This window comes from Xyrauchen texanus, chromosome 15, assembly GCF_025860055.1.
Source record: "Xyrauchen texanus isolate HMW12.3.18 chromosome 15, RBS_HiC_50CHRs, whole genome shotgun sequence".
NCBI lineage: Eukaryota > Metazoa > Chordata > Actinopteri > Cypriniformes > Catostomidae > Xyrauchen > Xyrauchen texanus.
Window position 1 is genome coordinate 26,279,458 of NC_068290.1, and position 24,926 is coordinate 26,304,383.

A 24,926-nucleotide genomic window follows, 5' to 3' on the forward strand; every position below is an offset into this window, starting at 1 on the left:
ACAGATCTGACGTTTGCAATCAAATTACCAAGTATTTCTTGATTTGATGTCAATATACATATTATGGCAAATGATTAAGAGGAATAGAGTCTTTAAATTTAAAACATTATGAAATTCAATATAAATCTATGAGCAATGTGTCATTCATGATGTTTGCCTCTATGTTTACTGCACTTCCATCTCAGTGTCCTTATGCATTTATTTGTATGCACTGTATACATTACTTTTTATATTTATTGTTTTCTTTGACCTCTAGGGTCACCTGCCTTCAAGGTTACATTTGTTAGATCAGGTGGTGTAGAAAACTATATTTTAAAACAGTTTCATACAGTTGGCCGGTATTTAAAATAATTAAAACTAACCTGATTTCACTTTGAGTGTTCTACATTAATTTATCAATAGGTACATCACTACTGGCATATATGCAATTAAGCATTAAGTTGTTGTTATTATTGTTTTGACATATTATTATTTCCATGACTACTACAGCATTAACCATAGCAGCAAGAACATTTTAAACTACACTTAGATCAGGGATGTACATTTTTCCACAGCACCTAGACTAAAGATAGTAATGCTTGAAGAACGTGTAGTTACTGTCCTCTGCCTTTACAGGGCACTGCTGGCTACCAAACCACTTTCTCTTTCCCCTACTCAGTTAGACATCACTGTTGGGGCCAGAGTCTGAGAGAAGTACAGTAATGGAGCTCAACTTTTAATTGTTTACCAAGTAAGCGTAAACTACTGCATGCAAAGTCATTCATTCCATGCACAATTCATTTAACCAGGAGCCAGGATGAGCGTTCACGTACATGCTAAACAGGGCCGCCGCTGGCCAAATCGATGCCCAACGCAGAGTTCCAGGTGAAGCGATCATCTGTGTTCCGCAACTGCTTGAATCACGTTTAACGTGCGAGTAAGGGCAGCCGGTGGACTTTCTGGTACCTCCTATGGTAAGATGATGCCCCCCTAGGGAGTTGATGCCCTACGCAAACTGCTATAGTCTGTTTACAGGGAGCGGCGGTACTTATGCTAAAAACAAACATGGAGGGACTAGTTTGAATGACACACAGAAGCCTTCACAGCCTGCTGTCAGTGCTTCCTGTCTGAGAGTCCAACTGCTTTTAGAGCTTTTGGCTTAGTTTGTAGTCTGACATGATGAATGTGTATTACTTACAACTTATTCTGCTTCCAGAACTGCTGTAAGATTCTGGATGTGGTTTGCCTACTTTTTTATTATTAAGTATGTCGATGTATGGCTTGAACTGACACCTAGTGGCCTGAATGCTGCATCATTCAAAGAGAGTAGTTTTCTACAATGCCATTGTAGAAAATCACTATGCATAATAAAACAGGATTGATTTAATCCACGAAAGAACGTGTCCTATAACAGTTACTGAGATTAAGCGAGTAGTATTAAGATGGTCATGTTAACATGTCGCCCCGATGTGGCGCCCTTGCTCCATTGAGAATAAAAAAAATATTTTATAAGGTTCCTGATATGACTGGAGTCTTCATCTCACACGAGTGGTCTTGATTCTATACATATGTTTAAAAAATATTATTCATTTCTTTACAAGTAAAGCTTTTTTAATGAGGAAAAAATATAATGACTGCAACATTAAAAAAAAAATTATCTTTTTATTAGTTTTTTGGATTTTCTCCCCAATTTGGAACGCCCACTTTGCTCCAAATCCGAGACATATCCAGCTGCAGACCCGCAGCACCACCAGTTTCAGAACCCCAGCGCCAGAACCTGAAGTGAGGGGCGGAGTTTTGACAATGAGACAAGCATGGCGGAGAGCATGGTGAGTTGTGTAACGTTTTTGACATCATTTTGTGAAAAATTATCGCATATATTAAGTTGTAAATGAGCCTTGCGGTGACGTTTTGAAGACATCTTGTGAAGGTGTTAAAGTGTTTGTTCCACGTTCCTCTGTTATATGCATTGTTTGTGAGTTAATGTTACCTTATAGTTGATGGGGTTTTTTTACGTTGAGATTATTGTGTGGTGCTTTCATCTCTTGTAGAGACATTTAGAATGAATGAAGACCACAAGGAAAAGGCCCGCAACAATCTCCTGGAACAGTCAGAAGCTTCCAGAGAGCCCTTTCTATTTCATTTTGTGTTCAAGGATGACATGGAGTTATTTTAGCAAGAATGTAAGGACAAAATGGGCCTGAGAGTGAATTCCTCATTTGATACATTTTAAGTTTAATTTATACAGGATTGTCATGATAAAATGGGCCTAGGGGTGAATTGGTCATTTGTTGTCCATCCATCCATCCATCCATCGTCAACCGCTTATCCTGTGTACAGGGTCGCGGGGGTCATTTGTTGTATATATTTTTATTGTTTCTTTTAAAATTATGCTTAATTTTCTCTCTTTTTTAGTTTTTTGACATGTTTTATTTTACATAAAGAAAAATGCATGCTGCACATGTTCTTGTGAAATAAAGTATACTTTATATAAAATGCCCATAAGTTTCAAGCATTTTTTTTCACCATCATGATCAGGAAGTAACTCTCATAATACAATGAAACGGATAAATATATACAATTATATTACACAAGATCAATGTTTTAAAATGCTTATTGTACTGTACCTTAAAGAATCATTATAACATACGTATAAAGTATGATGTTTCGTTTGTAATAAATGCAAAGTACTCTCCAAAACGTTAGGTGGCGCTACTCGGTTTCGAACGTAAGCTCCGCCCCTCACTTCGGAGACATAGCACACGTGGAGAATTCATGCTATTCTCTTCAGCATCCACGCAGAACTCACCGTGCCCCTCCGAGAGCAGGAACCACATTATGGCAACCACAAGGAGGTTAACCCAACATGACTCTACCCACCCTAGCAACCAGGCCAATTGGTTGCTTAGAAAGTCACTCAGCACACCCTGGATTCAACCTTGCGACTCCAGGGGTTGTAGCCAGCATCTTTACTTGCTGAGCTACCCAGGCCCCCTATCCTTTTATTTTTTATTAAAGGTTAAAAAGTAATGGGAATTTGTTTAGTATATAATTTTTTCAAGTTATCCTCTAAAATTTATTTAGTTAGATATTGCTCCTGTTTAAAGCTTGTGTAGAGTAAAACTAGTTTGTAAACCATTTTTGTGAGTAATGTAAGTTGTTCTTTTGAGTTAGTTGTTCTCAACTTTAATCAGTTCACAAATTGGTCTGAATGATTCATTAGTGAATGTAAATTATTTTTCAATCCAGTAATCACAAATGACTAAACATGTCATGGAAAAATCACTCAAATTAATTGATCAGAAAGTGTGGGAAACCTGAATTATTTGTGTTTGGGTGGTATATTACAATTTGTTTATTGTTTTGATCAACATCTATTTTGTCTCTATTTCTCACCAATTATTTTTCTTTTTTTTACCATTGTACACACATAAAGACTCAAAAGTTATATGGCTATATACTGTAAATATATACACATAGTTGTTCTTTCCTCACACCATCATTCTGTTTTTGACAAGGTCAAAGTTTACAGGTGCATCTCTCTCTTTGACATCCTGTCACAGGTTTCATGCTTCCCCCTTTTTTTGCAGAAGCCCATAACAACAAAAATCTAAGAGCATACTAAGGATAAAACATGCTGAGGCAAGTGCTAATTAGACTTCTACCTATAAAGGATTTTCCTTTGGGTAATAAAAATATATACAGTTGTAACCTTTTCATAAATATTCTATTTCCAGTCAATGGTTCCAATAACTCAAGAATTAACAATTCACATGTGAATGTCATATCCCTCTTATTATAAGAAATTTCTGTATGAATGGCAGAGCTGATTGTTATTGTGCACACCAAACATTCTGACTATAGTTTCATTTTTTTTGGTTTCACTCTTTGTACGTAAAGCAGTGTCATGTTTGTCTGTGTATACTTCATTATCTCTCTCTCTCTCTCTTTCTCTCTCTCAGGATATAGGTGTTGTCCATTGAGGAGAAAGCAAATTCTGTCATTTAGAACAATGTGCCTGCTTCTCTATCTATAGACAGAAAAAGGGTGAATGAGAGGGAGAAATTGAATGCAAGAATTAGCGCTAGAGGACCCTTTTAGAGAACAGGGAGAAAATTCTAGATCAAAAATGAAAAAGACATGCTGAAAACAAATTATTGATGAAAGGAAAACATTTGGTCAAGCAATGCATGGCATTAAACAGAAATGGATGTAAGCATACTTACTCTGGTATAAGGATTCATATAATTCGCTTTTACAAACAGCAACAGCCATACAAAAGATTTATCCAATATAAAGAGGAAGCCCATCACAGTGGGTAAGTCACGTTCAAATCATCTGGTGGCGAGAAAAGCCATTTTACCAAGCAAAATGAATGATTTGGATTTCTTAAGCTGTAGTCAGCATTTACTTCAAACCTTTTCCCAACCAAAAGTTGTAAATTTTGTTTCTTGGTTGTTCTGCATACACCATTTACTTTCTAGAATTTGATGAAATCAATTATGGTCAAAGAGTCTACATAATAGATGGTGTATAATCCACAGTTGAGTGAACTTCTTCACTTTTGAGGAATGACTGATGGCAAATGATCCTTAGGGGGTCTGTCCAGGGGTTTTCCCCATCTGTCTGTGAGGATACATGGAGGTGAAGCCCACAGTCAGGGTGGAGGACAAAAACTGTATGTTATTACATATGACCAATGTTCAACATTTTAAGCAAAGTACAAAAAAAGATGATATTCACAGAATGTGGTTTGGCTACTTGGCTGAACTTCAGCGGTGATAGTTTCATGTTGGTTGATATCCTCGTCACGGCCTCTTGGCGAAGCCACTTGACTCTTACTTGACATCCACAAGTTTGCTTAGCTCAGGAGCGACAGTGCCAAACCTCTGCTTTTCATTAGAGATGTAGACATGAATGTGAAATAAATCTTTTTCTCAGAGCCATAACTATTCACCGCCTGCCCTGTCAACTCTGTGGCATTTCCCACTAGCTCCGTTAATACTCTGTTACTCACAGACATTTAGATGTAGAGAATGAAGAATGTATGACATTGCATGTCCTGATTATTCAACGGGATATTTGCTTTTCCTCCCATTCATCTACTGATGTCATAAAGTGCCATTCATTCTACTGCTGAAATCTGATTTTGTAGAGGATAAAACCTCAGTGACACAAACCCAGAAAACTTCAAAAGTCTAGCAAGACGTCTAATCTTCTTACCTTATGTCAATGTTCTCCTGGTGTTTCGCTATATATTTTGCCATCTGTTTCCCTAGGACATTTCCTCCCTGATCTTCTAAATGTCTTTCTTTGTCAGTTGATTTTTGTCATTTTATTTTTCCATTCTCCACACTCGCACCTGTCTTTTTCTCTCAATCAGATGGAAGAGTCTGGTATTCCCTGATTTAGGAAGCTCCATTTGGCTTGTGGATAAATTCTCCACGGAAACATTTTGCCAAGCTGGGAGCCCGCTGGCCCAGTGCAGCCTCAGTCAAGTCAGTCATCTGAACTTTCCGTTGCTTTGTTAAATACTCTCCTTGTCTCTATAGGCCTCACTGCACTGACAGTTTTGATTGCATAAGTAAGTGACTTATGCTCACCACTGTAACTGATCCAAGTATGGAAAGATTTGCATGCATATTATTAATATGACAGATTTTGCCAACTAATTCATAATTCAAGCAGTAAAACACTATTATGCTGGACTTCTGTCCTTCTGTCACATTGAGCTACAAAGGCTTATACAGCTCTTAAAGTGATAGATCACCCAAAAATGAAAATTCTGTAATTTATTCATCCTCCAAACCCATATAATTAGGGCTGTCATGATTATGAACTTTGGCTGATCATTAATTGTCAAACAAATAATTGTGATTATGACGATTAACTGTCTGTTTTAGGACTCTCATGATTTTGAAGATTATTTGTCTGTTTAAGGGCTTTTAAGATTATGATGATTAATTGTCATACAAATTGTAATTTATTCATATTTAACTTTTACATGATTTCCTTTGAGGCTTTAAAAACTTATGAATGACATTACAAATATTATTTTAAATATCAAAATAGTTAAAATATCTGTCTCGTTAGTCTTGGTCCATTTTGCATTTACACTGTTGTTTTTGGAACCCAGCTAAACTGAATAGATATTATATTTTATTGTTAGTATATTATCACAGCACTTTATGTCCGAAGTGTTCAGAAGTGGTTAATCTTCACACGCTCTTCAGGAGCTGCTCAGTGAGACGGTTGGAGTTCAGTTGAATATGATGCTCAGATGTGCAATTCATTTCTTTATTTGAACAATAAAATGTGATTGTAATTTAAAATGCACAATAATTGCAGTTTTCTCAAATAACCATGGTTAGATCAAATAAGCACAATCAGACGATAATTTAATAATTCACTTTCATTTTATAGAAAAAAGATTAAATGAAAGTGAATGGTGACTGAGACTAACAATCTGCCTAGAACCTCTTGTTGTGTTCTATAGAAGAGGGGAAAAAAATCAAACAGGTTTGGAACAACATGAAGGTGAGTAAATTATGACAGAATTTCCATTTTTGTGTGGACTATCCCTTTAAAGGCAAATTCACACTACTCAGTGTGTCCACTCTGTTAACAAAATAATAACACAATTCTAAATCCAACAGTCAACTTTAGAATGTTTGTGTTTGTTAGAGTTTTTTTTTTTACTTTGTTGGGGCAGTGTGAATCGGCTTTAAGATTATTCGATTGATATGTGATTTGTAAATCATCTCCTTCCTGTTTCTTATTTTTATTAGGTTCACAACTAGTTCAGATGCTGCCTCCCTGCATGAGGTCCCATCATCTATCGCTTCTTCCTCTCTCTCTCATTCCACCACATCTCTAGACCCACCCTCTCCATCCCCTTCTTCAGCCTTCCTCCGCCCTCTCCCAGCCAATCAGCAGTCTCGTGCCAAGCAGAGGCCGTTCCAAAAGCGACCGAGACCGGGCCATTGGAGAACGTGAGAGGGAAATATGGGCACATTCTGCCGCCCACTCATCACATCACTACTTGCCTCCCGCATCTTCTAATGCCCCTGGGCTAATTATGGAGACACCCTGTCCAGTGGGGTTAACTATCACAGCTTGCTGGCAAACATTCACTACTGCTCGCAGCTCATTCAGCAGGTCATCACCCGCTACACTGAAAGAGAGAGAGAGAATGAGTGTGAAGACACAGGTATTGATTTCCCTGTAGTAGAAATAGTTTGGTTAGTTTTTTAAAATGATAATGAATATGTAAATTTGTGAAAATGCACATATTACATAACATGATGCATATTTTGTCATTATATACTCACCTTCATTAATTTGAAACCAGTATGCTGTTGTTATTTTTTTTAATGGAACACAAAAGGAGAGATTTTGAAGAATGTTTACTCCGCTCTTTTCTATCCAACAACAATTCATAGTTACCACATCTATCAAGCTCCAAAAGGACAAAAAAAACCCATTATTATCATAAAGGCCATTAAAGTAGTCTATATGACTTTTTGTGCTACAAACCAAGTCTTCTGAGGTCATATGCTGACTTCGTATGAAGAAAAGAGTAAACTTTAAGTTGTTATTCACTGATAATCCTCCATAATATTCCCCCTGACAGAAGTGCTGAAACCTCAGTCATGATTATTTTCAGATTAAAAAATTGTAATTGAAACCAATACATTACATGTGTAGTAACCAAATGTGATGCACTGTTTCGAATATGCGGGATGGAGATTTTCTGCAAATGATGACTAAATATAGTTTTTTTCTCTTACAAAGCAATCACATGGCTTTAGAACACTTAAAAGAAATATAGTGTATTAATCGTATGGACTACTTATATGATGCCAGTTTGTTTATACCAGTTCATTTTTAGAGCTTGTTAGCTGTGTTCAATCAAACTATCTGTGTTAAAAAAGAGAGAGTTGAAAATTGTGGAGATTTTTCTGAAATTCTCCTTTTATTGCTATTGGAAAACAATAGCAGCATACAGGTTTGGATTTACCTAATTAATGACAAGAGTTTTTATTTAACAAATGTATAAATGTGTGTGTATATATATATATATATATATATATATATATATATATATATATATATAAACTATTTCAATCCAGATGTTGAATTCACCCAATCCTGATCCCATATTTGTACTTAACTAGCTGTGCCTTCTAACTTTAAAAACCGCACTCAAAACTTGGAAAAGCTACATTGACTAATGTTTAAGTAGTGCATTTTGAGTAGAGACATTACAGATTAGAAGTAGGAAATCAGACTTTAACTTATTCATTGTATCAATCCCTTCTGAATCTCCCAACGTCCTGTTCACCTGGTCAGCTCTCCAGAAATATTCCCTGTGGACTTCCTGTTATGTGATGTCATTGGAAAGCCCATTCATCAGCCAGATGGAGCTATTAAATGGGAAATGGAGTGCCGAAGGAGTGTTGCATCCTGGAAATGCCCCTTACAGCTAGTGGATATGTGATAGTGGATAAAGGATGGCTTTGAAAGACGGTTCGAGATCCAGCACCTTGATGAATATGAGAGGGAGGAGAAAGAGAAGGAGATACAGAGAGAAAGGGATGGTGAGAGTTATCAAGGTTAGAACATCTTGTAGAATATTTTTATATTGAACTGTAAGTCTTCCAAAACACCTGGCACCAATGCTTTTATGGCTGAAGCTGGTAGTTGTAACATTTGGTTAAAGCTGAAGTTTGAAATTTCTGAGACACCAACATCACCAAATGTAATTGCAAAAATAATGATTGCTTTCAAACTGGATTCCCGAACACTCCTCCCTTCTGTTAGTGGTCGGTCAAAAAGATAGTTCAGTCATGACAACTCTAAGAAAGATTTAGCATGTTAATGTGGCTATGACAGATTGATAGGAAATTGGTCTCAGTGGACTAGATCTGCCAATGCTGCTGCTGCTGCTGCTGAACAAGTAAAGAGACAATAAACATAAAATAAACATACATACAGTGTTATCATGTTGTACAATTAGACATAATGCAAGACATGCTTCATCGAGCATGTATTAAATGTTGCTGGACAAATTGACATTACACCAATCCCAATGTAGCAGATCTAGACAAGTGAAGCTGGGGTGGAGGTGGGTTTCAGAGAAATACTCTCACAGTGCACTGCAGAGAAACCAGCTTATATGCTAAACAGAGCCATTTAACCTTTTTGCTTGTGCATTTCTCCATTACTGATGAACCCCCAATTGTGAGTTCTTTAATGCACAATATTGTCATATATTCCCTGTCTCTGTCTTGACTTTTATGTTGAAATTCTTGCTTAGTTCCTGTTTGTTTTGTAGTCCTTTTGTAGTTTCATTTTATGATTGGTTTTCCCTTGATTATTTCCTCAGGTGTCCCTCGTTCCCTTGTTTGCCCCTGTGTGTTTAAGCCCTGGTTTTCCCAGTTTTCTTTGTCAGTCTTTGCATGTTTACTTTAATGCTCTGTGCTTGGTTCCCTGTGTTTTGGTTTTCTTAATATTCTGAGTTAGATTGTTTATTTTTATGTTAATAAAGCTGATCCTTATTCCTCGCCTGCCTCGTCACAGAAAGACTGACCATCGAAATGGATCTAGCAGCGATCTTCATCAGGTTGAGCCGAGTGAACCTCCCTGTTAGAGAATACTCTCGTCTGTTCAGCACCATTGCCAGATGCACAGGATTTGCTGATGCCCACTTGAAGTCCTTGTACCAGACTGGCCTCCTTGCTCATGAGTGGAAGGAATTACCGGAGACCGGTGACTACACGTGGGAAGAATATGTGAAGTATTTTAGAGATGTTCGCTTCAGAGAAACCTCATAAAGAGCCAACGGCCACACCTGCCACGGCCAACGAGCCTTCCACAGCTCCAGCTTCCACGGCTCCACCCCAGAGTCTTCCACGGCTCCACCCTCAAGAGTCTTCCACGGCTCCGCCTCCAGTGCCTTCCACAGCTCCAACCCCAGAGGCTTCCACTGCTCTGCTTTCCACGGCTCCATCCCCAGAGACTGTTCCTCCCGCTCCCCCAGAGACTGTTCCTCCCGCAGCTCTGCCTACTACCCCAGAGACAGTTCCTCCCTCGGCTCCGCCCGCTACCCCAGAGACAGTTCCTCCCTCGGCTCCGCCCGCTACCCCAGAGACAGTTCCTCCCTCGGCTCCGCCCGCTACCCCAGAGACAGTTCCTCCCTCGGCTCCACCCGCTACCCCAGAGACAGTTCCTCCCTCAGCTCTGCCTGTTACCCCAGAAACAGTTCCTCCCATGGCTCCACCTGCTCCCCCAGAGTCTATTCCATCAGTGGCTCCGCCCACCTCCCCAGAGACGACTCCTTCTGCCTTACTAGTGCCTCCTGACCCTATCTTGGCCCTGTGGCTGCCTCCCTGGCCTCCTGACCCGGCCTCGAACTTACGGCCACCTTCTAGGCCTCCTGACCCTGCCTCAGCCCTTCAGCACTTCCCAGGCCGCCTGACCCTGTCCTACTGCCACCTCCCAGGCCTACTGACCCTGTCTTGGCCATGCGCCCACCTCCCATTCCTCCTGACCCAGTCCCCAACTTGAGGTGCTCCCCTTAGTCTCCTGGCCCTCCGCCTGACATGTTCTAGTCCCCTTGGTCTCCTGGCCGTCTGCCTGATCTGCTCTGATCCCCTTGGTCTCCTGGCCATCTGCCTGATCTGCTCTGGTCCCCTTGGTCTCCTGGCCATCTGCCTGATCTGCTCTGGTCCCCTTGGTCTCCTGGCCATCCGCCTGATCTGCTCTGGTCTCCTTGCCGCCCGTCTGATCTGCTCTGGTCTCCTGGCCGCCCATCTGATCTGCTCTGGTCTCCTGGCTACCCGCCTGATCTGCTCTGGTCTCCTTGGTCTCCTAGCCACCTGCCTGCTCTGCTCTGGTCTCCTTGGTCCTCACTCTCACCGTCTCAATCTGCTCTGTCTTCCGAGCACCCAGCTCCACCTCAGCCCTCTGAACCTCAGGTTCCAGCTTGGTCTTCCGAGCCTGCAGCATCACCCTGGCTCTCCAACCCTCCAGCTCTGCTTTGGTCTCAAGCCTCCCTGATCTTGCCTTTTTTCTCTGCTCCCCTTGCCCCTTGTGCCCCCTTGAACTGCCTGTTTGCCCCTTGTGCTCTCCTGAAACACCTGTTTTCCCCGACACTCCATGGACAATTTGCTTTTTTCTTTTCTTTTGTGGAGCATCTGGAATCTGCTCCTTAAAGGGGGGGAGGGGGGGGGGGTCTCTGTCATATATGTCATATATACTCTGTCTTGCTTGGTTCCTGTTAGTTTCATTTTATGATTGGTTTTCCCTTGATTATTTCCTCAGGTGTCCAATGGCCGAAGCAGAGCTTGGTACCCCGGGGGAGTGGGGCACACACCGCGAACCTGCCAGCAGCGAACCCTCATGTGACACTGGCAAAGGATGACCTGGAGGTTATACTGGAGCTCTTCGAGCGCACAGCCCATGCTCTGGAAAGCGATTTTCTTTTATTTAGTTAATAAATCTCTGACTCACGTGGACTGTGAAAACCGGCTCCTGCTTCTTCCTTTGATCCGAATACGTACCTTTGCTACAACCACAAAGCCACATTGTACGCACTTTTCAGGGAAATCAACCTAAAGATGGCTTAATTGTCTCTGCTTATTTTAACATAGATACAATTACACACTTCTGCTTTATCATGTGATATTATTGCAAGTGCATTAGCCAAAGTAACAATTATTTTGTGGGAAAACACTTACTATTATGGTAACACGAGTGCATTGGAGGCGGAGCCGCATGGCCTCAAGGGGTGGTGGAAGAATGATGTCATCGCGGGAGGAACACTGAATTTAGGAGGAGCATCAGTGATATGGACCTGAGACTAAGGCATCGGCAAGGCAACAATGCTCCTAATGACCCTCAGCGTACTGGCAATTCCCCAAAAATGGACAGGATAGGAAGAACATAGTGAGCATGATAGCAACTGAACCAGGAGAGGTACAATATTGAAACAGACAGACTCTAGCAAGCCTTTGCTATGCTTTACACCCCCAATAGTGTAAAACGGAATTGATCATTAAAAGTCATACAGGAGACCGGGGCTAGGTGTCACACTTAAATCTCAAGTGAATATTTCTTAAGGTAGTTTATGCAGATTCTATTGAACTTTTCCCCTATTATTGCCCCAGAAAAAATAAATAGTTAACTGAAAACATTGACCATTTGTGACAACACGTTTCACTATATGGGCTAAGTTGTCATAATTTAATCTGTCATTTAACAGCCTATTATAAGTTTTCTGCACAATTTTTAAATAATAAAAGAACTATGAAAAAAAAACCTTTCATGAAGCAGCAGAAATGTATCAAAAAATATTGTTTTGGCCAACAAATATTGTAATTTAATAAATATAAAAATTTATTATTATTATTTACTATTATAACTTAGAAATAGAAATATATTTTACATGTGACAACTTTGAAAACTTCGGTTAAATTGTACCTTGATAATAATATTGATGCTTGCCTGAATGTACACTAGTGTGTATTTTAGTGTTCCTTGTTTTTAGTTTACTTGTGTACCAAAAATAAGATATTAGAATTTTATGTTGGACGATAGAATTCACAAATATCATTCTAATTTTAGACAGTTTTAACTGCTTGTTTGAAACCAGCATTCAAACTACTGCTAGAGGAAACAGAGATTAGTGTGATTGGATTTTTGACTCCATAACTTATGTATATTAAAAGACCTTGTGACAACTTCCCTGTGAGACAACTAGCCCTGGTCACCCCTATATCAATAAAAAACATAAGAAGTCAATTTGATACCATGTTTGTGCTACAATAAATGCATGCAATCTTAACAAGCCACACAGTTGAGTGAAATATCCATTTTCTGTTTGACCTTTCCCTGGTTCTCAAGGTCACTGGGTCAAGAGGCGGAGCTGAGGTAGAACTAAGGCAGCAGAGGAAGAGAGAGACACCTGTGACTTGGAAGTGATGTTGTAGAGTCTGATCCTTCAGCCCACCGATCGCCCTTACTTCCTGTTACTGCAGGGCTATGACCAGAGCAAGGCCAGACATGCATCATCTCACTTATCTTACAGCCATCACACGACATCATACCTGTATTCCTTTAATCACAACATACCATCAGCGCTTTCATACTTTTGAGTGGAATGGCCATTGAACGCACAACACAAAACAGCCATACAGAAGCTCTCTATGCCCACGCGGGCCGGACAATACCAATACAAACATGCTGTGTCTACATCTTCTTTGCACAATGACCTCACACAAGTGTGCATTGTTGAAAACTGTAACACTCTTCATTCCTTATCGGCGGTGTATTTTTGTACAACTTAAGATAGGAGATTGCACAGATTATAATAAAGACCACAATAAAGATGATAACAGCTTTTTCCACTCTCTCTCTTTTTCCCATTCTCATTCTCTTTCTCATTCATTCTCCATAAACCTCTGTCTCTTTCTGTTGCTTTTGCTATTTTTTGTGCAGGACTTTGTGTTGTACATAATGGCGGGTCACACATCCAACAGCCAACATTCCGTGAGCGTGAGATGGGCAGGGGGAGAGAGAGAAGAAGGGGAAGAGGCCTGCTTGTTCGACACGTCCTGATCAGGAGAGACACAGCTCTCCCTGAGTAAACCCGCGGTCAAGGTAGTCTGACACATAGACCACAAAAGAAACATTTAAAACAACAGTTACATTCTTTAACATTAGTTAAAACACTAGGAATCATGAACTGACAATGATCAATATATTTTTTTCAGCATTTATTAATCTTTGCTAATGTTAGTTCATAAAAATACAATTGTTAATTGTTAGATCATGTTAATTCATAGTGCATTAACTTTTGATTTTAAAAAATGTATTTGTATATGTTGAAATTAAAATGAACCAAGATTAATAAAAACTGTAAAAGTATTGTTAATTTTTATAGTTCATGATTCCTAATGCATTAACTAATGTTAACAAATGGTACCTTATTGTGAAGTGTTACCAAAACAACTGCAATACCAGAGCAAAGTGCTGATTTGTGTTATCACAGCAGTTCAAGAGCACCAAGGACTTCAGATAATTGTGATAGTTTGTTCTGATTTAGAGTTAAGAAGTAGACAGTATAGCATAACAGATATTATAGACTCTTAAAGGAATAGTTCTCTGTGATGAGGAGGAGGGCGTGGCCGGCCATCCATCGTTAAGGCCCAGCCACGCCCTCCACCTCGTCACATTCACCGTAAAATGAAAAATTATTTAGTCACAGCTCATGTTGTTCCAACCATGTATCAACCATGACTTACTTTCTTCTACAGAACACAAAAGGAAATAATTCAAAAGTGCAATAACATACACTTTTTTTTAAATAATTTGATCATCTTCCCTGAGGTCCACTGATAATGTTGTTAAAGTTTTTTTTCATAAATTAGTAATATATGATAATTTTCCGCACTGTCTCTGGCCCTCTGTCTGAAATGCTTGGTTTTGGTCTAACTGTGAGAACTGGTCCAGGACACATTTGTGCTCAAAACAACAAGATGAAGCTGAATGGAACATGGTCTCCGTTTCAAGGCAGTTGTAACTTGACACTTGTCTTTTAAAGGCAGCACGAGATACATTACAATGGTCAAAGACGTCTGTCTAGTGCTGGTTTATATACAAAAATTATTCAAAATAGTCCAGATGGATCCCCTTTGGCATTCAGGAATAATTAGGCCACACAAAGCCTGTTTGTCCTGCTCTCTCACAGTGGATGAGGCCAAGGGTGCGATGATGTCAAGTAGGCATTGATGTTTTTCGCTGTAGAGGCGGTCATGAATTTATGGGCCCCCGACTGACGTAGTGAGGTCGCGGAAGTAGAGAACGAGGTGTTTTTGCAGTTTTATTTCAATAAATGCTTTTATTGCATTGGGAATTAAGTTTTGAGTTTGTATAGTAGAATGACCTTTTATATCTAAAAAAATCAAGGAATATTTGTTTCATCATGACATGATGCCTTTAATGAATATCCTGTTGGCTGAATTAAATAGAATTGCAATACATAGAGAATCAATTTAAAGCTTAAAAAAAAAAAAAAGTGTGATTAATGGACCGAAATTTAAGTCGTTTTTCACTCTAAAGTAAAATCAAATCATTGATAATGCTCATAAACGGTGCTGAAATCCAATATGGCATCTATGTTGATAACATTAAACCTCAATGATTCTTGTGCATCTCGTGATCACACATCATAAAGTCAGGCTCAAACTCATTGGCTGTTTTCTCAGAGAACTGCCATTTTTAAAACGGTGCCTTGAGGCTCTACAAAGGGTTCCTCCTGTGTGTCAGTCTGAGGAACCACAAATGGTGCCTCTAGTATCATTTCATTTTTGCAATGAAATGTGCTTTTTGGGTGACCCGTGAACTAACCTTGAGGACATCTGATTATTACCATTATTCTTCTGGTTCCTATTTTCCCCCAGCCATGGCTCGTCCATTCAGAGGAGGACCTGTCACTCTTAATGGAACTCCACTGTACAGAGAAGCAGCTCTAAAGCCTGGAGACTTGCTGCAGTCATTTCCTTTTCCTTTATCGTGACCCCCGTGTTACCCCTGCCCCACCCCTGGCATTATCGCCACCATGGCAAAGTGGCATGTCAACTTCCTACAGCCCTAGCAGCATGACTGATAGACAGGAAATGCTCAGGCAGTATCTGGGTCCACAGAGTCGCTACTGAGATTCCAGGCCAAACATGCAGAAGCCCTGCTGCAGGTAAACACAGATACAATCAAATACCCCTTGAGACTATCTATCATAAACAAATACTAGTACATACTAGCTACATCAACTTAAAAATCAGAGTGCAATTAAAGTTTAACCACAGATGGCAAGATTTCTGCCTAAATGTTTATAATATGGCCAGCATGCAGCACACGCTTTGTGAGTGCTGGAATGAAATGTTATTTTGGTGAAAAATATTCATCAGTAAATACTGCAGCAGTTTAAAGGGATAGTTCACCAAAATAAAAATGAGTCTAAATTCTGTCATCATTTACTCACACTTATGTTGTTCCAAACCCATATGGTTTTCATTCTTTCACAGAACGAAAAAGGAAATGTAAGGCAGAATGTTTGCTTCTGTTACATTACTTTTATTTGCAGCTTTTTTCCATAAAATTAAAGTAAATGACGGCTGAAGCCAACATTCTCCTAAACATCTCCTTTTGTGTTACACAGAAGAATGTTTCTTAGTGTGGAACATCATAAGGGTGAGTAATTGATGAAAGAATTTCATAAAGGGTTAGCTCACCCCAAAATTATAATTTTCTTATCATTTATGCTCATGGCGTCTCAAACTCGTATGACATTTTTTCTTCTGCTGAACACAAATTAAGAAATTTTGAAGGATGTATGATGTGTTTTTGTCCATACAATGCAAGTCAGTGGTGTCCAAAACTTTCAAGCTCCAAAAAGGACATAAAAGGCAGCATAAAAGTAATCCTTACTCAACTTGAGTGGTTTAGTCCATGCATTGGGTGAGAAAAAGACCAAAATTGAAGTCCTTATTCACTCAAAACCTTGACATCTGGCACAATTGCTGAAAGCTGAAAGTATTGGACCCCATTTACTTGCATTGTATGGACTAAAACAACTAATACATACTTGAAACTATCTTTGTTTGTGTTCTGTCAAAGAAAGAAAGTCAAACGAGTTTGAGGAGGCATGAGAGTAAGTAAATGAGAAGAGAATTATAATTTGCAGGTGAACTTTCTTCAGTGTTTGCTATGGCTTTATAATGTTTATTTATACCAATCAGATACTAAGTCCTTCCAACTAATTATTTCAGGAAATTATCTCAAAGAACTCTATCCCAGATAAAGGGGTGGAGCATTAGCACCTGCCTATCTTCTGTCACTCGTGATTGACTATGCTTCAAAACATCTGGATCCTGCATTAACACCACAACTGCTATTAAAGGCAGCCAATCAGATCAAAGGTATTGTTTGGGTGAGTATCCAAATATCTAGGTGACAGAAAACATCACAATATCCTAATGAGTAACTCCACAAACAGGGCTGGTCTGTTATGTAACAGTACAGTGACAGCCATTGGAGTGCAAAAGCGATATTGAGCATAAGCCATTACTGTTCTTCACACTTTTTCTACCCAATTTTGCTCATGTGGTTTGTTATGTTAACTATGGCATAGATAAAACTGGTTAAATCCAACAAACACTTAATGTAATAAAGTTTTTCTGCAGAGAGTGTTTGTGCATTGGCCATTGGGTTAGTCCGAGAGTGCCTTAAGATGTACTGTCTCTGTAAATCTGTGGTTGAGGAGCCACAGCTGCAGACACAGATGGGCTTTCACTGGAATTTCGCCGTAGTTTGTAAACAGAGGTTGACTGATGTCATTTCCACCCGTTTGGAAAATGTGCTGTCATTGTCCGGACACATCAGCCAAACACACCCGCCCAAGCATTCATCCGAGTCTACTTTAATCTCTCTCTCTTTCTCTGTCTTTCCAGTTCACTCTCTCTCTCTCTCTCTCTCTCTCTCTCTTTCCATAATTCATTTCTCAGGACAGAATTAAAGAGTTTGGTGACAAAAATTTAACACAAAAGTAAGAACCTGTACTACCTCTCTATGCTATTCCTCATCTGTATACACTGTTTAAACATTGTTGCTCAGTGACAGTTATGGGCTGTAAACACAAAACACCTCTTACCTAGCATTGAGCTAGTATTATGCCATTCTGTTGAAGTAAAATTTCCATACATGCTTGTATAGAATTTATACTGCTTATTAAATATACTTATCAAAATATACAGTAAATACTGTATAAACAGTATATATACAGTATATATACACACCAATCAGGCAAAACATTAAAAACGAATATTGTGTAGGTCCCCCTCGTGCCGCCAAAACAGCACCAACCCGCATCTTAGACTTTTACTTTGTCATTTCGAACCAGTGTGCCCATTCTCTGTTGAACTCTCTCATCAACAAGGCATTTCCATCCTCAGAACTGCCACTCACTGGATGTTTTTTGTTTTTGGCAACATTCTGAGTAAATTCTAGAGACTGTGAACATTAACTGAAATCCTGACCCATATCTGTATGATTTTATGCATTGCACTGCTGCCACATGATTGGCTGATTAGATAATCTCATGAATAAGTAGGTGTACAGATGAACCTAATAAAGTGGTCGGTGAGTATATATGTATATAATTAAATAATATAAATATTTTAAAATTATAGTTTGAAATCAATCATGTAAACATAGCTGAATATTTTATCACATATAAATACTTGTGTATATAGGTATGTATGTGCTGCTTTGGTGCTCCATGCTGAGGTTTTAATCGTGTTTTTTTATGTGTGTTCATTTCAGCAGAGGCGGAGGATGAACTTCCTCCACCAAGCATGTAAAAGCTCTCCTCTGACTGTTATGTATGACCTTGTCTTGTTTTACCGTTGCCCCTTTGTTTTCCATTTTTTGTCCCTTTGTTATTCCATAGTTTTCACTTTTGTCCCTTTTGTAGCTCCACAGTCTTGTTTTCCCTCGTGTTCACTGTTCATTGTTTTCACCTGCCCTTGTTAATTTGCCTTTTGGTTTCTGTTAATTACCTTGTCATCTAGTTTGTGTTCTGTTTGTTCATTGGCCCCTTTGTCCCATGTTTTTGTATTTATATCCTGGTTTTTGGTTCAGGCCTTGTCTGTCGTTGAATGTGTTCCCTGCCCGAGTTCTCTATTCATGTTTATTTCCCCACTGAGGGTTTTCCTTTGTGTTTTGTTAATAATAAAGAAAGCTGCATTTGGATCCTCAACCTTCGTCTGCCTTCATTGTCTGCATTTCGTGATAGAACGACAGACCACATATGGATCCAGTGGTACTACAGGCGAACTTCAGACTCCTCTGCCTGAAACAAGAGGACCGTCCTGTGGAGGACCACATCCGCGACTTCCTCGAGGACTTCCCAGACTCCTCCCTGGTGGCTTTCTTCAGGGGCAATCTGAACAGTTCGCTTAAGGAGCGGTTGCCACCGGCGACGCGCGGCTGGACTCTCCTGGAATTCGTGGAGGAGACTTTGCTGGTCTGCGGCTCATCACTCACTGTGGGCATTGTTGAGGAGGACCCTGCCTCTCCTCCCGCAGTGGTGACCCTCCAGTCGTCCATGGCTCGTCCTTTCGCGCCTGCCCCACCTGCCAGCAAGCCAACCTCCACGCCTGTCTTAATCCACGAACCAGCGTCGCCAGCTTGGTCCGCTCCAGAGCCGGTGTGCCCAGCTTCCTCTGCTCCTGCACCAGCGCGCTCAACCTCGTCAGCCCGAAGGAGGAGGAGGAGGGCAGAAGCTTCTGCTCGCTACTCCACACCTTCCACGGCCAGCGAGCCAGAGCCCACGCCTGCAACGGTCTGCGAGCCAGAGCCCTCATCAGCTACGGTCAGCGGGCCAGAGCCCACACCTTCCACGGCCAGCAAGCCAGAGCCCACACCTTCCACGGCCAGCGAGCCAGAGCCCTCGTCTGCCCCGGTCTGCGAGCCAGAGCCCTCGTCAGCCCCGGTCTGCGAGCCAGAGCCCTCGTCAGCCCCGGTCTGCGAGCCAGAGCCCTCGTCAGCCCCGGTCTGCGAGCCAGAGCCCTCGTCAGCCCCGGTCAGCGAGCCAGAGCCCTCGCCTGCCCCGGTCTGCGAGCCAGAGCCCTCGTCAGCTACGGTCACCCAGCCAGTACCTGTCGCCTCAGAAGTCAGTGAGCCAGCGCCAGTAGCCTCGACCGTCCCTGAGCCAGCGCCAGTAGCCTCGACCGTCCCTGAGCCAGCGCCAGTAGCCTCGACCGTCCCTGAGCCAGCGCCAGTAGCCTCGACCGTCCCTGAGCCAGCGCCAGTAGCCTCGACCGTCCCTGAGCCAGCGCCAGTAGCCTCGACCGTCCCTGAGCCAGCGCCAGTAGCCTCGACCGTCCCTGAGCCAGCGCCTGTAGCCTCGACCGTCCCTGAGCCAGCGCCTGTAGCCTCGACCGTCCCTGAGCCAGCGCCTGTAGCCTCAACCGTCCCTGAGCCAGCGCCTGTAGCCTCGACCGTCCCTGAGCCAGCGCCTGTAGCCTCGACCGTCCCTGAGCCAGTGCCAGTGGCCATGACCGTCCAAGATCCAGTACCCCCTGAGCTTTCCAGAGCTCCGCCTCTCGAGCCTTCCAGGGCTCCACCTCTCAAGCTCTCTCGAGCCTACCAGGGCTCCGCCTCTCAAGCCTCTCGAGCCTTCCAGGGCTCCGCCTCTCAAGCCTCTCGAGCCTTCCAGGGCTCCGCCTCCAGAGCCTCTCAAGTCTTCCACGGCCTTTCTCCCCGAGCCTCCTGCGGCTCCCCCTCCAGAGCCTCCTACGGCTCCACCTCCCGGGCCTCCTACGGCTCTGCTCCCAGAGACTCCAGAGCTTTCTAGGGCTCCGCCTCTTGAGCCTCCTACGGCTCCTCTCCCAGAGACTCCCGAGCCTCCTACGGCTCCGCCTCCAGAGCCCCCTGAGCCTCCCACGGCTCCGCCCCCTGAGGCCTCTGAGCCTCCAGAGCCTCCCTCAGCTCCGCCTTCAGAACCTCTCGAGTCTTCCACGGCCTTTCTCCCCGAGCCTCCTGCGGCTCCCCCTCCAGAGCCTCCTACGGCTCCACCTCCCGGGCCTCCTACGGCTCTGCTCCCAGAGACTCCAGAGCTTTCTAGGGCTCCTCCTCTTGAGCCTCCTACGGCTCCTCTCCCAGAGACTCCGGAGCCTCCTACGGCTCCGCCCCCTGAGGCCTCGGAGCCTCCAGAGCCTCCCTCAGCTCCGCCTTCAGAACCTCCCTCAGCTGAGCCTCCTACGGCTCCGCCTTCAGAGCCTCCCTCAGCTGAGCCTCCTACAGCTCTGCCTCCGGAGCCTCCTACGGCTCTGCCCTCAGAGCCTCCCGAGCCTCCTACGGCTCCGCCTCCTGAGTCTCCTACGGCTCCGCCTCCAGAGCCTCCTATGGCTCCGCCCTCAGAGCGTCCCGAGCCTCCTACGGCTCTGCCTCCCGAGCCTTCCAGGTCACCGCCTCTAGGGCCTCCTCCCCGGCCTCCTGACCCGGCCCCTGTCCTGTGGCCTCTTCCCAGGCCCCCTGACCCTGTTCCTGTCCAGTGGCCTCCTCCCCGGTCCCCCGAACCCATCCTTGCCCTGTGGCCAGCTCTCAGACCTCCTGAACCCATCCTTGCCCGGTGGCCAGCTCCCAGGCCTCCTGAATCTATCCTTGCCCTGTGGCCAGCTCCCAGGCCTCCTGAATCTATCCTTGCCCTGTGGCCAGCTCCCAGGCCTCCTGAACCTATCCTTGCCCGGTGGCCAGCTCCCAGACCACCTGAACCTGTCCTTCCCCTCTGTGCCCCCTTGGACTTCCTGCCTGCCCTCTGTGCCCCCGGTGCCATCATTTTGTTTTCTGTGGGTTCCTTTTTGTTTTTGGTGTTTTTTCTTTTAGGATCGTCTGGGATCTGATCCTTAGAGGGGGGCTATGTTATGTATGACCTTGTCTTGTTTTACCGTTGCCCCTTTGTTTTCCATTTTTTGTCCCTTTGTTATTCCATAGTTTTCACTTTTGTCCCTTTTGTAGCTCCACAGTCTTGTTTTCCCTCGTGTTCACTGTTCATTGTTTTCACCTGCCCTTGTTAATTTGCCTTTTGGTTTCTGTTAATTACCTTGTCATCTAGTTTGTGTTCTGTTTGTTCATTGGCCCCTTTGTCCCATGTTTTTGTATTTATATCCTGGTTTTTGGTTCAGTCCTTGTCTGTCGTTGAATGTTTGTGAGTGTAGTTAGCCTGGTCTGTGTTCCCTGCCCGAGTTCTCTATTCATGTTTATTTCCCCACTGAGGGTTTTCCTTTGTGTTTTGTTAATAATAAAGAAAGCTGTATTTGGATCCTCAACCTTCGTCTGCCTTCATTGTCTGCATTTCGTGACACTGACCTTCAGCCTCATGTTCTGGATGTCCAATGCCACTGGAAAAGAATGGGAGTTTGAAGGTGAGAGAGAGATCAGCAATTATGGCGTGTTTTCTCAAAATAAACATTTATAATCTTTAAAAACATGCCATAACTCTTTTAGAAGGGTTATATCTTTTGCTCACCTAAATCCGATTCCTCTCATCTTTTAGAATGCCATCTTGTCCTTTTTGGTCAACCTGCCAGTCTAAGCAAGCATTCCTTCAATATTATGTGCTGCGAAAAAGGTCTGAACCTTTAAAATTGAATTACAATAAGAATATGTTATACAAACTGCCATATGAGTGATGCACCTCAAATACGAGCTGTTCTTGGTCACGGAATGTACATAGTCACAATATTTATGGCAGAATTTACTTGTCACTTTATGTTTGGTTTATGCTGTATCTCTTTGATTTTGGGATAGGGATAAAATGAAAGTAAATGAGTACAGACTTTAAATTTTTGGGCGAATGAAACCTATAAGTGTTAAAAATTGGTATTAAGTCACATTGCATGGCCTATGTTCTTTTCAACTGGATTTTGTTTTATAAATAGTAAGTTTGGTCAAACAGAGTCCACCTGTCGCTCCGGGTGACCCTGTTCTGTCAGCTGACATGGACACCATGGACACATGAGGCGCTGGCACAGCTGGATGACACCTTTCAGCAGTGTGTATACCATCTTACCAAGGTGAGAGGATAAGCATTAGTATTGCTTATATTAAATGCATAATTAGTACATAACACCTCATGTTTTGGTTCCTGCAAAACATGTATTGATGCATTTATTAATCATTCTATTCATGTTTCTCTCTTCCTCTCTCGCTCTTCCAGACATTATACTCCCTGCTCCCTGCATTGTTAGACATGAATCCATTTTCCAGCGAAGAAGAAAGAAAAGCAGGCACTAAAGACAGAGCAGGTAGCGGCGGTGAGGGAGACAAGGAAGAGGTCGTCTCCTCTTTACCTCCCACTGTTGCTGGACTGGTGGAAATATATCGGTGCTCTCTGCAGCTTTCCCTGGAGGCTTGTCTCTCTCCACCTCTAACCTCCCAGACGTTTGGCTACCTCTTCTTTTTCACAAACACATCTCTTCTTAACACACTTTTGGAGAGAGGTGACAATATACAGTCTTTAATAAACACTTGCGTTTGTGCATGGTTTGGAACAGTGATGACAGCATTTAACCATTCTGACTCAAGCAGGACATGCTGGAAAGAATGGGAGTTTGAAATTGGAAATGATTCATTTGTTCCTTCTCATCCAGATAGTCTGTTCTCTTGGTCTTGTGCGGTTCAAATCCAAACTAATCTGGACCTGGTCCTAGACTGGCTACAAGGAGCAGGCCTTGGAGATATTGCTTCCGAGTTTCTTACGAAGCTATCAGTTACTGTCAACTTCCTGTGCGTACCTTAGACTTGCCTCATTCAGGTGAGAGTTTGAGATTACACTAACTACTTTGCAGGCTTAAAGGAATAGTTCACCCAAAAATGTACATTCTCTGTAATACTTTACAATAATGTTCCATTATTTAACATGAACTAACTATGAACAATACTTTTACAGCATTTATAAAGGGAGCATAAAAGTAATTCATACAACCACAAGTTCAGTAAGGTGCATCGCAGTTCAATCGGCCAGTAATTTCGGTGAGGTCTATCTTAAATCCAAGGTTTGGGCAATGGAATATGAAGTTTCCCATGTGTTATGGTTGGATCTGGCATCAGTTCATCCTCTGAAGTCCATCTTAATAGACTGAAGTGGTGTTTGGCTGCACCGGCTGCTATTAGTCGTCATCACTCAGAGACACGGACTGGAGTCCAACACGAAGCAGAAATGGAGCTGGATCCAGCCGGTTCTGGTGACCTCAGGATAGGAGTCCCAAGGTTGTGACAGGGATACAAATAGAATAATATTAGCCATTCAATTTATTGAGAGTTATAGATCATGATCAATGTTTCTGGTTCCGGCAGACTAGACTAAAGCAGCCTAATTGTGGGTTGAAGGATAAATTCGGTGTATGCCTGGTTAAATAGATGAGTCTTTAGTCAAGATTTAAACTGATTGAGTGTGTCTGCATCTCAAATCGGGGCTACATCATTCAAAGCTTTGTACGTAGTTAACAGAATTTTAAAACGAATACGGAATTTAACAGGTAGCCAATGTAACTAGGATAAAATGGGTCTAATATGATCATATTTCTTGGTTCTCGTCAGCACTCTGGCTGCTGCATTTTGAACCAATTGAAGTTTATTTATTGATCTTGCTGGACATCCTCCCAGTAATGCATTACAATAATCTAGTCTTGAGGTCATGAACGTATAAATTAGTTTTTCGGCATCAGCAACAGAGAGCATGTGTCTTAATTTAACAATATTTCTTAGGTGTTAGAACGCTGTTCTACAAACATTGGTAATTTGATTTTCAAAGGACAGATTGGTATCAAATAGAACACCTAAATTCTTCGCTGTTGAAGATGATGTAACCGTACATCCATCAAGAGTCAAATTATATTTAAGCGGCTTGTTTTTAGAGGTACTGTAGATTCTGTAAATTTCAATACATAATCATGTTATAAATTGTTTTAATTATGAATCTGTATAATTCATTGCCTTTCAGTTTTCTTTAATATCTGTTAGAAAAGTAAGAGAAAGATGGGGACGTGACTTTTGGGGCCCTCAGATTAATATTCTCACAAATAACATAGGTTATAGCGATATTATAATAATAAGATGAATGGAAGAAAACTTGATGTTATAGGAACTTCATTGCCTGGTTGAAATGAATGCCAACCAATTATTTTCAACATTGTCTTCTAATGTGCTTTTACAGTAGACTTTGATATATTATCTAAACTCTTCCATATATAATTTAAACTAACAATTTCAATTATATGATCAGGTAAATCAGTTTCAATGATAACACCTTTACACATACACATATACACTGGCGGCCAAATGTTTGGAATAATGTACAGATGTTGCGGTTTCTGAAGGAAATT

General features: G+C 41.9%; 1 long non-coding RNA gene and 1 pseudogene across 1 annotated transcript; both read left to right on the forward strand.

Moving 5' to 3' along the window:
* The first annotated feature begins 667 nt into the window (after window positions 1–667).
* On the forward strand, window positions 668–2,473 carry LOC127655699 (uncharacterized). Its single transcript, XR_007972068.1, has 3 exons — window positions 668–953; window positions 1,649–1,808; window positions 2,031–2,473. It is a non-coding gene; the product is annotated as an uncharacterized LOC127655699 (long non-coding RNA).
* A 2,889-nt stretch (window positions 2,474–5,362) lies between these two features.
* LOC127655581 (ras-interacting protein 1-like) lies at window positions 5,363–24,271 on the forward strand (annotated as a pseudogene).
* The last annotated feature ends 655 nt before the right edge of the window (window positions 24,272–24,926 follow it).